The following is a 14663-nucleotide window of genomic DNA, read 5'->3' as shown; positions in this document are numbered from 1 at the left end:
AGAATTTGGATGCAGTGGGAGGATAAGGTTTCCAAGGGGAGCAGAATTTCTCCACTAAGATATTGTTGCTTTCCAGAGATCGCGTATCCCCTTCAACGATTCAGTTCCCACCACATGAAATGCGAAATTACGGGGAAATTCAATGAAAATGAAAACGACAAATTTCATTCAAATTTTATATCAAAATCGTTATTTATGATATATGCTCTATATATCATCGGAAAATTATCTTGATTGGGCACAAATCTCGAGACAAAAATCAAGTTGGAAACTTCAAAAATTAAATATGGGATTATCTGAACTCCGATTTCAGCAAACTTATGCTCAAACTGAACGTCTCGGAAATACAAACCCAACGACACCAAATTTGATTCAATCCGAGCCCAAATGAGTCCAAATCAAGGACCCGAAGAGCTGTTGGAAGATTCGAACCACAATTTGGATTGCCAAACATTTTCCAAACATGACGTGCTTATAGTCGAATCGAGCGGCTCGAAGAGACAAATCCAACGAGCCCAAGATCGCCAAATTTCAACTCCACTAAGACCTTCAAATGTCTGACGAACGGTCCATGATCAAGGGATTCAATCGACCGTTCATCCAACCACTCCACCTTTGGCCTTGGTCCTCCTATTTACGAGTTATGTCATCCTCAAAAAATTATAAATAACCCCTCATTTCTCTTGAGAGGGGACCCAAGCAAGAGAAGCAAGAAGAGGAGAAGAGAAGAAGAATAGGAGGGAAGAAACTCCTCGACCACCACCCGAGTTTGTCCGACCTTCAAGTGATGCTGGAGTTTCACCCGAACTCTAGGTGACACGGAATTTCTGTCCAACCTTCAAGTGATTCTGAAGTTCCACCCGAACTCCAAGTGACGTCCGCCCGACCACCAATTGATGCCGAAATTTTGCCCAACCTCCAAGTGATGCTGAAATTATGTCCGACCTCTAAGTGACACCGGAGTTTCTTCCAAACTTCTAGTGACGCCAAAGTTCTGCCCAAATACCATTTAATGCTGAATTTCTCCTCAACCGCCGATTGACATCGGACTTCTATTTTACGCAGTCCTTCCGATCTCTATCGCCAGACAAATGTTCCTCCAACCTCCATCGCCGACAGACTACAATCCTTCTGACCTTCGTCGTCTGCTGACTACGGTCCTTCTAACTTATGTCGTTCATCGACTACAGTCCTTCCGACCTCCGTTGCCCTCCTACTATGATCCTTCTGACTTATATCGCCCATCAACTACATTTCTTCCGCCCAAACTAACACACCCCCAAAGATTCTTTGTATTCTCATCATGTAATGTAGTCTATAAGACTACATCAAGCTAAGGCATTCCCCTAAGGAAGGGCCTCATTTGTAATCAATTGCAATACAAGTGGATTCATTCAAATTGGGCTAGACCCTGTGGTTTTTCCCCCTTATTTAGGGGTTTTTCACGTAGAATCATGATGTCTCATAAAATGCTAGACTCTCTCTCTTATCTGATTGCGTGCTGGATTTTCATACAATGCTAATACACTAAATATTATTTTTCTCCATCACAGCGAATACTCCAGGACGCAATAGTTTGGCACCGTCTGTGGGAACGTGGTTCCCGATTGAGGGGCTACTTTAGCTCTAACCTTAAAAGGTTATTCAATTGTTATTGATGCATGAATTTCATAGGAATCAAATTCGGACTGGGAGACAATATTGACTACAATTTTAGTTAAGAAGATCTCTCCAAGAATTTCAAAACTAAGACGATATATAAGGAAACTCTTGACAAATTCAAGGATGATTCTGATAAATTTCAAGCCATATACAGTCCCTTACTAGACTTCTACTCCTTGTACAAGGTCTAAAGATAGACCATTCTCCACTTTTGATTCGGAATACATGCGGCGTTTGCCCCCTCCCAATTAAGGCAAAATAAATCTCAGGGAGATTTGATTTGACCTCTTCCACACAGGTTAACTTCATTGAGCAGTGCTCTGACATACAACCTCCGATAGGTCTTACCTCATTGGTGGATTCTCTCGAACTCTTCTATACAGGTTAACATCATCGAGTAAAGGCTCTAACATATAACCTCGGATAGATCTTATATCCTTGGTGGATTCTCTCGATCTCTTCTATACAGGTTAATGTCATCAAGCAAAAACTCTAACATACAATCTCAAATAGGTCTTACATCCTTGGTGGATTCTCTCGACCTCTTCCACTCGGTTTAACATCATCGAGTAGGGCTCTGACATACAACCTCAGATAGGTCTTACATCCTTGGTGGATTCTATTGACCTCTTCCACACAAGTTAACATCATCTAGTAGTTCTCTGACATATAACCCTAAACCCTAAATACTTTGGATATATTCTAAGGGATATTTTATTGCAAATATTTAGAATTCAAGTGTACTTTATGTGATGTCTTACATCCTTAGTGGATTCTCTCGACCTCTTCAACACAAGTTAACATCATCGAGCAGGGCTCTGACATACAATCTCAGATAGGTCTTACATCTTTTATGGATTCTCTCGACCTCTTTCATAGAGGTCAATATTATCAGGAAGTACTCTAAGTGAATAATATTCTCTCTATAAAGATTCTATAAAAGTAAGTGGTTGATAAAATCATCACTCATATGAAGATCTTAGTAGACTAAAAAGCCTTAAAAAAGTATATTATGCAATATATCAAAGCATGACTTAAAGATACATAAATAATTCAGCTTGCTCTGAAGGACAAGTTCTTAACTTCTTATATAATATTAATGGAGTTATATAGATACATATTCATGTATATATTTGTTCTCACTAGAAGTTGAAATTAAAAAATATATTGATATCAACAGTACAAATTATAATCATCAAGCAATAAGTAACTTCCAAATAGTCAAATATCCTTAATAGATTTAAGTGACTTCTTATCTACTGCACATCAATGCATTTTCTACAACTTCTTATTCAAAGAAAGATTAAAATTTGATCTTCATCAGGCCTCAACTCAGTTAACACTATATATATATCGCTAGATGACTAATATAAAATACTGCTTTGGCTCCTTGAATTAGAGATATCTAAAGACGACACACTTCCGTATAAATGCATATTCCTTAGCAAAATGCCACTGGACATCTACGATCATTGGCCCTTCGTATGATATTTATCAGCGGTCATTTACTTCAGCCATCATCAGATTATCGCTCAACTGTTACTTGCAGCACACCCTCGAATTTTCTCCTTCAGTTCTCCACTCGGCCGTTAACTTCCAACAAACTTTAACTCGATCGTCTATCACCAATGAACTTCTTCTCTAACAGCGTCAAAATTCTCCCCATTTACTCATCACTTTTGGTTCTCCTCCCAGATACAATTACCACCGGATCTTCTCAAATCACCCTCACATATAAGCAACAATTGATCTCCTTCTATTATAAGTTGTCTATTTAGAATATAACCTCTCATCGTGACTTCTTCTATACAAGAGAGGGGCATTAAAGCTTGATAGGGGAATACCGCCTATTTCCGACAATGAAATGCCTCCAATGCATGTGAAGAACAATGTAAGTGAAGAACAATGAGAAAAAAAATCTTCTTCTACATAAAAGAGGGGCATTGAAGCTTGATAAGGGAATGATATCTATCTCCAATAGTGAAATGCCTCTAATATAAGAAGAAGATGAAAGAAAAGAAAATGTTACAAAAATTCTAACTTCTGTACCAGAAGATGGACAATGATTTTATATAGGAAAATTCACATACGAAAAATAATAGAATGTCACCACTATTAGAAAGTTAGAACGAGGGACGAGAAAGAAAAGAAATGAATGCAAAAAGTCTAACTTCTATACAAGAAGAGGGTCGCTGATTTAAGTAGGGAAAGTCACCTATATAAAATAACGAAATATCTCGTCTGTAAGAAGATTGACAGAGAAAAAGATAGTGGAAGGAGAAAAAATTACTTTCTATACTAAAGAAGAGCACTGAATTTAAGTAGGAAAAGTCACCTATAAAAACAAGGAAAAGCATCTATAGCATGAAGAAAAACGGGGGAGAAATAAAGAAAAAAAAGAGAAATTTCTAACTTTTGTATGAGAGAAGGGGTGTTGAATTAAGTAGGAAAAGTCACCTACGTAAAATAGCGGAATGCCTTGGTTGTAAGAAAGTCAGAAGGAGAAAAGATGAATATGCAAGTTTCCCCTAGCCCTTGGGGGTATTTATAGCCTTTTTTGGGAAGAAAAGAACATTCCAAAATTTTATGGAATTTTTTTAATTTTGATGGACTTTTTTTTTTTTAAATTTCTAGTGTTTTTTTTGGCATTTTTTGAATTTTTTTTTTTGAGTAAAGAATCACGTGGGTCGTGGGCCCTATTCAAAGAAAAAAAAACTATAACTGTCGTTGGAAACCACCAGCTGCTGGAGCCAAACCGTGCGCCCAAGGGTCGCGCTAATTCGTTCATAGCGAGCTTGTCGGTACCGCCAGCGGCGAGCGGCGACCAGCCTGCCGGCCTGCCGATTCGGCTTCCTATGCATATCCGGGCCATTTTTCAGCCGGGACGACCCAAATCGAACATTTTTGGGTTCTTTAAACATATTTTTTGACATTTCGGACTAAATTTTGACACTTTCGGAGCTCAACGGGGTCTCTATGATTTACTATGAGCAAGTTTATGTGTTTTGGAATGCAATTTTTTTTGCGATTCAACCAATATAGAATATTAGAATAAGTATTTTTGGACTTCTGGAGCATCGACATCTGAAAATAGGAGGGCAACTAATATGTCATAAAACATTAATCTTGATCTAGCATAAATCTCGAGGCAAAATTAAGCCAGAAACTTTAAAAAGTAAATCTGGGTTCACCTAAACTCTAATATCAACAAACTTATAGTAAAATTGAGCATCTCAGAAATACAAACTCAACGACTCCAATTCAACTTGATCCGAGCCCAAATGGGTCTAAATTAAAGACCTGAAGCACATTCAAAAGGTCCAATCCATAATTTGGGTTACTAAACGGTTTTCACATATGATGGGCTTATAGTTGAATCGAGCGGCTTAATAAGGCGAATCCAACAAGCCCAAGATCATCGAATTCTGACATCATTAAGACCATCAAATGTCTGACGAATGGTACACAATCAAGGGATTCATTATCGGTTGTCCATTGAACCACTCCACATTTGACCCTGATCTCTCACCTATTTATGGGCCATGTCACTCCAAAAATCTATAAATAGACCCCTCATTTCTCTTGAGAGGGGACCCAAAGCAAGAGGAATAAGAGAAGAAGGAGAAAATAAGAGAAGAAGATTAGGAGGGAAGAAACTCCTCCTCGACTACCGCTGGAAATCTGCCCGACTTCCACGGGACGCTGGAATTCCACCCGATTTATATATGACGCCGGAATTTTGCCTGACTTTCGAGTAAAGCCAGAATTTTGCCTGACTTCCAAGTGATGCTGAAGTTCTCCTCAGCCGCCAACTGATGTCGGACTTCTATCCGACGTCGAACATCTGCTTGTCGCCAAGTTTCTACCTGACGACGGACTTCTGCCTATTGTCAGACTTTCACTGGACATCTATCCAATGCTGGATTTCTACTTGATATCATCCTTCCTACCTTCATCGTCAGACAAGAGTCCTTTCGACCCCCGTAGCCCGTTGACTACGATCCCTCTGACTTATGTCGCCCCCCAACTACATTCCTTCTGACCTCTGTAGACCACCGACTACGATCTTTCTAACTTATGTCGCCCACCGACTATAGTTCTTCAAATTAAACAAACACATCAATAGTGATTCTTTGTATTCTCATCATGTAATGTACTTCATAAGATGTACATCAAGCTAAGGCATAATTCCCCCAAGGAAGGGTCTCATTTGTAATCGACTGCAAATAATAGTGGATTCATTCAGTCTGGGCTAGACCTTGTGGTTTTTTCCCCTTTTCAAGGGTTTTCCACATAAAAATCCTAGTGTCTCATATGAATGCAATACCATCTCTCTTATCTGATTACATGTTGGATTTTTGTACAACGCTAAGACACTAAACTTTATATTTCTCTACCGCCGCGAATACTCCAGGACGCAACAATACTAAATAAAAGAAAATATGATTATGGTTGGGTCGATCTTAAGCCACTTCTCATTTGAGCCTGAACTTGATTAATTAATCTAATTCGAGTTAGGACTCGATCTAAATTGTATGAGTTCAAGTAGACTCATGAGCTGATTCCCGAAGAATAAAAGAGAGAAAATTATTATCATTCAAACCATTATTATAATAAAATTATCAATTAAATAAATAATAAGAAAATAAATATTAAAGAATCTCTTAATATAATAAATTAAGGTATAATTTTAAATATTTTTAATAGATTTATACTTAAACTCTCCAATTCTAATATATTTTATATTAATATCTGTTAAATGAGTCGGCTCGTGAGCTAAAGAGTCTAGTCGAGGCTGGCCCAAGCTTATCTTGTTACTTCGTTGAGATCGGCTCATGAGCCTTTTATCGAATCAAACTTAAGCCATCTCTGAGTCGATCTGACTCATTTGTACCTTTAAATATAGTATATAATATTAATTTTAATGTAAATTTAATGATTGACAGACACATTTTATCATAATACGTAAATGATACGTAAAGAATACTTTGATGTAATTTTTTCCATTTAATTGCGATTTTATTCAAGTGGATAGTGACCATTATATTCTTAAAGTAATTTGAATGACTTTCATGTGAACTAAAAACTTAGATGCAAAACATCACATCATCATTAATTTAGTGGCTCTGAACTAGTGCATTACTATGAATTACTATATATTGTTTTGTATTTAATTATGTATTGTTGTATATTAGTTAACACACAATAATATATAACTTAATACACAATAATATATAGTAATACTTAGTCCACATGTCATATTTTTATTAGAGTTCGGACATAGCTTCTATATATGATGTCTACACGTAATAATTCTCCAAGACTATTCAATCTCTATCAGTATTAATTTTGGAGTTTTATGCCTCGATTAATTTCGGTGTAAGTGACATGAGTCGGATCAATCTCAACTCGTTACTGAGCTCGTGAGTTCATCTTTAATTTTTTGCTATTGAAAAAGATGGAAAATCCATCAAATGAATGTAAAGTTAACTTTTTTAAAGGATATTTATGAAGAAGAAATTTACATCGAGCAACCATTAGGCCATAAAGTAAACGAAAGAAGATAAAGGCTTGAAATGTAACTTCCTAAAGTGCTTTATATGTCATTTTGTTCTTTCATTACGTCTTTGGTATTTCTACGACTTGATCCATGTCGCTATCTTCACAGAAATTATTATGTTGGCTATATATATTAATAGCTTATTGAAAGGTTTTTTTTTTTTTTTGTTTAAACCCACAAGAGGGGCCTACGCGTTGATAAAAAAAAGAAGGTTACAAGGTCCTTAGAAAGGTCCTCCAGCTCACTACGCTCATACGAGCTACAATCAAAAAGAAAATCAAAACATAATGTACTACTTTATTGACACGTAGCTTTTTGAAAGGTTGTCAAGCTGTAATGTTTTTGTTTTGTTTTGGCTATATCTCTTGAAAAAATTGAACGAGGGAAAGAATAAAGAAGCTGTGTGATATCAACCAGAGGTGGTGGCATAAATTTATATTTCATTTGAAACAGCTTTCTTATTTCTTTTTAAAGTGGTCTTTTAGTACAAAAATTTTTTGCACAAGAAATTTGGTTCTAGAAAGCTGATTACGAAAGCAGCAAGAAAGTCTTTCTAAATGAGAAAAATTAATTTGTGGGGACACCGGACGTCCTTCGGAGACCAACCTGAACACGCCAAGTCATTTTTTTTGCTCGATACCACTGTGTACTGGATAACGTGGTGCGGTCCGGTTGGTCTCTGGACCGCCCGTTGTCCGCACAGAATAATTTCCCTTTAAATGAAGCCTTATTTTAATGACTTTCCAGGCACAGGAAAAGTGGCGTTCTTAAGATATTATGGAGTTTCATTTTGACATTTTTTTGCTCGGTACCACAGTAACAAATTTTGATAACATTAATGCCTTCAAATTTTAAGAATTACATATCATTTTGTCCTTAATGCCAGGATACACAAGCAGCTAAAGCAATTAACACATAATTAATCTCTAATTTGGACTATGTAAGATTAACTTTATCAAGGTATGTGTAATAAATTATTCATATTTGGTGCTTCAACAACAAAAGAGGTAGCAACGATTCTCCTGTTAAAAATACTTCTTCCCCTGAGGATGATAAAGGCGGTCACAATCCCAATTTGCTACAGTGGGGTTAAATATGAGTATTTCCAACGAAGTGTAGCTTTCATATTGGTGTCAACAAATCCATGGATCATGGCTCCGAGCTACACGACACACTGGCCTCCACACTACCTAGACCCATTCTCTCTCTCTCTCTCTCTCTCTCTCTCTCTCTCATTATTGGGTTTGGACACCGGACGACGTCCGGAGCCCAATAAAAATGCACCACATCATCTCCTACTAGGTATTGAGCTCGGTATGAGCTCAGTACTGTGAAGTACCGAGCAATTCTGAGCTCGATACAGCTCAGTACTGCTCGGTACTGTGAAGTACTGAACGTAAGTTATGTCCGATGTCCGAATCCAATAATCTCTCTCTCTCTTTCTCTGTCTACCTCTCTCTCTTTCTCTCTCTTTCTAGATTTCTCTCCCTCCCTCTCTAAAAGTGCTTGTATACATCTTTGAGGGAATAGAGAGATAAGCAGGAGTGATCCAAATATGGTGAACGTATCCACTCTATGGATCATAGAAACTGAAAAGAAGAAGGATAAATTAAGAGGACTTCATCATTCCATGAATGGTCATTGACCAGATAAGATATGAAACAAATTAAAACCATTGGCATATAAATCCAATGTGTTCTCCATTAAAATATAATTTAAGTACAACCAAGCGTTAAAAAATTGAGCCTAACGTTAAAAAGGAAAATAATAAAATAAAATAAAGCAACATGATTGATCAAAAGTTGAGGAAAAATAACTATTCGCACAATATTAATTAGAAAGAATGAATAATGAATAATGAAAATCTTAACTATCAAATATTTTTTAGATAAAGTCCTGTTGCAGATATTTTTATTAATTATAAAGAAAAAATAATACTAGTTATACATTTTTTAGTATAAGACTAACTCATAAAAGCTTCGTTTGAAATAATTTTTTTACAATTTTTTAAAAGTAGTGCTTTAGTAAAAAAAAATTATTCTAAAAAATTATTTTAGAATTATTCTAAAAAATTATTTTAGAAATCAACAAAAAATTATTCCAAACAAAAGTCAGAAATCCAGCATAAATACTTTATTACCATTAAAACTAAGTACAATTTTTAGAAAATTAATATTTGTCAGCATAGCTTCTAAGGGTATCTCCAACCGAAAAACTCAATTTTTACTTCAAAATATAGTAATACATCAAAATGCAGAAACTCGTCTCCAATTGAACTCCATTTTCTAACATCAAAAAAAGAATATTCCTAATATATTATTTTCCATACTTTTTTATATATTTTTAATCATATATTTATATTTAAAAAAACATATAGCTGGTGAACAATGCGGCTTCATTATTAGCGCCACATTGTTCACCGGCAAGCAAATAGCGAAAAGTTTGACGTTCGGCTAGAGCGACAGAACCACGCTATACACATATTTGAGGTTCTACTGGAGAAGGCCTAAACCCTAATTTCTCAATAGAATTGTTTTATGAAATTATAAACTCGATAATTATCTGATATTATATGTATTATATTACATGGAATGATTTACAAGATGTAAGGAAAAAAAAATGGTGATGCTGCTTGAAGATTCTTCTGTGTTCATACTGTGCACTGAACTGCATCAGTGTTGACCCAATTGCTTGCTTTACCGTTTGCTAAATTCAAATGAGAAGAGAAGCAAAAAAGAAAGGCTAAAACAGTAGGAAGATGTATAACTGGGAGGATCACGAGGAAAAAGTTGCAGGTTTTGGATTATACTGATGGAGGCATGCAGATCTGTGAGATAGATATTTCTTATATAAGACCCATAGGACGTGGTTACAAAAGCTGTAGGACAAAAGAGTTATTTTTTACTGAGAGGGAAATGCAATGCCCAAGAGAAGTATTATTGAGATCAATTCTTGATCCTGTCCCTATGGCCTGCTCAAGCATTTAATAATTTTGGCAATATTAAGGAAGTGGGAAGAGAGAGAGAGAGAGAGAGAGAGAGAGCTAACATGCAGACCAATGAAAACATATCTGCATCACCAAATTGCAATATTCCTTTGGAATTTTTTTCATCTTTTATGCATCAACAAAAATCATCTTGGTTGAGAGCAAATCTTGATGCATATTGTATTTAAAAATTTTCAAAATTAACTTTGGAGTCATCTAAGCTCCAATTTTAGCAAACTTATAACTCAATGGAATGTCTCGACGAGGCTGTGAAAACCCTTTCTTCTTTCAAGTTCAGTTTGTTTTGAATTTTCCTTCCAGGTTCGTCCGTACGAATTTGGGTTCGTCCGGGACGAACAGTTGGAAGTTTTGGGACAGAGAACTTCGTCCAGGGACGAAGAGTAATGATCGTTCGTACGAAGGCGACCCTTGGAGACCGTCCATGTATGAAGAGCAATTTTCGTTCGTACGAATAGTATTTGTGAACCAACCGAGGAGATCGTCCCGGGATGAACCAGAAACATCGTCGGGAGGATCGAATTCATTAAATAGACGATTTGAGATATTTTTGAAGAGAGAGAAAGCAAAGGAGAGAGAAAACGAAGGAAAGAGGAAGAAAAGTCAAGTTTTGGGCGACTTCAGTCCGTTTTCGTCCGTCGTCGCAGTTGGGAAAGTTGATCGACTCGAGGTAAGACACATTATGCCTTTCTCAATTTTCAGAAATATGAGTTTTGACTGATTTTCTATTTCAAATTTTGTTTCCGTTTGTGAAAAAGGGGTATAATTTTGCACCGGTAAAATTTTTACTGCGTAACTTTTGGTATGTCTTAAAGATTATGATTTTGCACGTTTTAAGTATTTTCTGAAAATTTTGTTGAATTAAATTTGTCGAATGTTGATCCTGTTTTGAGAGGTATCCTGTGTTTTGATAAGGCGTGTTTGCCTTATGTTAGACCTGGATGAGGTGTTCCTTTTTATGTATTTCCTTTTGCTGGGTTGGTTTATATTTTTCTGTTTCCCCTTACTCCTTCTTTCTAAGTCTGGTTTTATTCCGCAGCTGTGGATGGCGTTTGTTTTGGTGCTGGGTTGTATGGCCGTTGACTGGAGGTGCCATGTTAACATCTTTATGTTAGTATTGCTTTAGTATAATGAAAGTCTTGAAATGATGTTTTACACAATCTCTAGTAATTTGATAATTTTCTGAAACTGTGAATTTCTGATCCGGTGAATTTCTGTTGTCTGCCGTTATACTCTCTAACGATATTCTGATATGAATCTGATTTATCTAAATTTGGTATGAATTGATGTTTGATGTGATTCGAATGATATCAGAACGGAGTTATAAGGGGCCGTAATCCTTTGTGATTCTATCTATGTTAGGGAAGGGAGGCATAAGGGGTCTGAATCCTTTGAGATTCTATCTGGGTTCAGGAATATGAAAATGAATTCTGATATGATAATTCTATATATCTGATATATTCTGGTGTTGTAAGTACAAATGGAGACATAAGGGGCAGAATCTTTTGAGATTCTGTCTATATCGGGGAAGGGAGGCATAAGGGGTCAGAATTCTTTGAGATTCTGTCTAGTCAGGGATATGTGATTTGAAAAGTGCTTTGAAATTTGATTTAAAATGTGATCTAAAATGTGATTCGAATGATTCTGTGATACGAATTTGATTCAGTTCTTCTGTATATGTTATTTGATTTCGTATGATTATCTATTCTGTATATGTTATCTGAATTCTATCTGATTATTTGATTTTTGTATGATTGTTCGAATTTTATTTGTATACATGGATTTCTGATGAATAATTGAATTTTTGTACGACTATCTGAAGAAACTATTTTTAAAGTTTATGGGAATAGTTTTGGAATGTGAGAATATGGAAATTTAGATTAGCTAGTATAGTCTTGCTGAGCTATTAGCTCACTGTGGTTATCTTCATGGTTTTCAGGTTTTGGGAAATGGAATGAAGTTTTGGATTAGCCATTCAGGATTTGATTTGAAGTCATAGATATTTTTGCTCTTTTGATTTTTGTACGGTCATGACTATTTTCTATTCTGTTATGTTATGTGTTTTCTGTTTATAGTCATGCATTATAATGTATATGATTACTTTGAAGAATGAGAAGAAAGAAATACTTTTATGGATGAGTTTACTGTATATTTGGATGTTTGTACCCGTGCATCATCCTAGTTTTTGAATCAAATCTTCACAAATTGGACCTAGTCTCTGAATTTCTTAGATCTTCTAAAAGGCTCTGTCAACAGGTTCGGGTACTGGGTCAAGGTCAAAGAAAAAAGACCTCCCTAACAGGTGGTGAAGGCTAAGTGTATTTTCTTTATGTATTGGAAGAAAGACTGAAAATAAATTTCAAAACTAGATCCTGGATTCATCCATCGTGACTCAACTTGATGGGATTCATTTGATCGGTTGCGTGACAAATTAAAGTGGTATCAGATCAATAGTTTTAGAATTTGGATCGTAAGACAGAGTTGTAGGAATTGATTTGTATGTCTGATGGGATACTTTTGGATATGTCTGGGTTTTTATTATTTTGTTTTATGTGCATAGTTGCTTTTTGTGTGATTATGAATCCGCTAGACTAGAATATAATTGATGGGTAGAGTGCTAGTCAGGAAGCTCTTGTGAATAGTTCTACTCCAGTAGTTGGCTTAGATATAATTTCTCAGTTTGCTACATTGATGGCACAGATGATGAGCAAGACGCAGAATAGAGTTTTGATTGTTAGATCTGATGAGGTAGATAGACATCTATAAATATTTCTGAGATTAAAGCCTCCAAAATTTGAGGGCACTATTGAGCTCAGAGCAGCATATGATTAGTTAAGTAGGTTAAAAAAGACCTTTGATGGTATGCAATGTCCTCATGATAGGTAGGTGTCATTAGTAGTTTTTCTGTTAGATGGTGAAATAGAGCGCTGGTGGATGGGCCAACAGGAGGAGAAAATTCAAGGTAAACTGTACTCTCTGATTACATGGGAAGAATTTTATGAAATATTTAGATCTTGGTTTGTACCCCCTTCTACAAGACAATAAATGCATGAGAATTTTCTAAGATTGGTTCAGGGGAGGAAGGCAGTTATGCAGTACGAGGCTGAGTTTATTACTTTGGTGAGATATGCTCCTCAGTTGGTCAATACTTCTACTGAGAAGTATTATAGATTTTTGAGGGGATTACAAGATAGTCAAAGGCAACCCCTGGTACCATCTTAAATATCTGATTTCTCTGAGCTTGTAGAGAGAGCTTGACTGATAGAGAATGATTTGATGGCTACTCAACAGCGATGGATTGCTAGTAGAAAAAAGGTTCAATTGTGATACTTATGGTAGTAGTTTTTCTAGAAAGAAGAACAGATTTATATCTAGAGATTCTAAGAGGAGTGGACAGTTAGTATCTGTAGTAACTTCTGGTAGTGGTAGTGTAGCCAATTCTGGTTCAGTCAGTGGGGCACTTGTGTGCTAGAATTATGGATGGTGTCATTTTGGCTAGTGTTATAGGATGATTGGTCAGTATTTCAGATGTGGTCAGTCAGAACATCAGATAGTAGAGTGTCCATAAGCCGGATTTGATCGACTATCTGAGTCCAAATCAGAGAGCTTTGTTAGACAAGCAGGAATGTCGAGGACAGTTCCTCCCCGTATTATTTCTGAAGGATCCTCTGGTATAGCTGGTAGTTCGGGTTCAGTAGTAAGGAGACCACCTAGTGGTAATAAGAGGGAGCCCAGTAGTTCTGTACTCCAGCTCCAGTTCAGCCATGTGTGTACAATTTGAATCAGCAAGAGGCTCGAGATGCTCCATATGTGGTGACAGATACGATTTATATTTCTAAATATCCTTGTCATGTTTTGTTTGATTTTGAAGCTACTCATTCATTTATTTCTGAGCACTATTTTGATGCTTTGTAACTTGATTCAATTACATTACCTGTTTTACTTTCTGTTATTTTGCCGGCTGGAGAAAATTTGATAGCCAGAAAGTTTTGTTTATGTGAGATTGAAATTTCTGGTAAGAAGTGGAAGTCTTGTTTGATTTTGTTATCGATTTTTTTTTATGATATTATTTTGGGTATGAATTGGCTGAGTCTGTATGAAGCTCAGATTGATTGCGTGAGGAAGCAAATTATATTATTGATTGATGGTGAAAGATGTGTATTACAAGGATTAAGAGGTGTTTTATCCTGTTTAATTTTTGTGTTGGAAGTAAAACAAGATTATGGAAGAAGTTTTGTAGGGTATTTCTGGCATTAGTGTGGGATATAAATATAGATGCGGGTTCTATTTCTGATATCCCAGTAGTATGAGACTTTTCAGATGTATTTCCTGAGGAGTTGGTTGGTTTACCTCCAGACAGAGATGTTGAGTTATGTATTGATGTATTTCTGTGTACAACTCCGATATCTAAAGCTCCGTACAGGATGGCACCGAAAG

The sequence above is a fragment of the Dendrobium catenatum genome, unplaced genomic scaffold (genome assembly GCF_001605985.2).
Source record: "Dendrobium catenatum unplaced genomic scaffold, ASM160598v2 fragScaff_scaffold_670, whole genome shotgun sequence".
NCBI classification, from domain to species: Eukaryota; Viridiplantae; Streptophyta; class Magnoliopsida; order Asparagales; family Orchidaceae; genus Dendrobium; species Dendrobium catenatum.
This window is presented reverse-complemented; position numbering follows the sequence as displayed.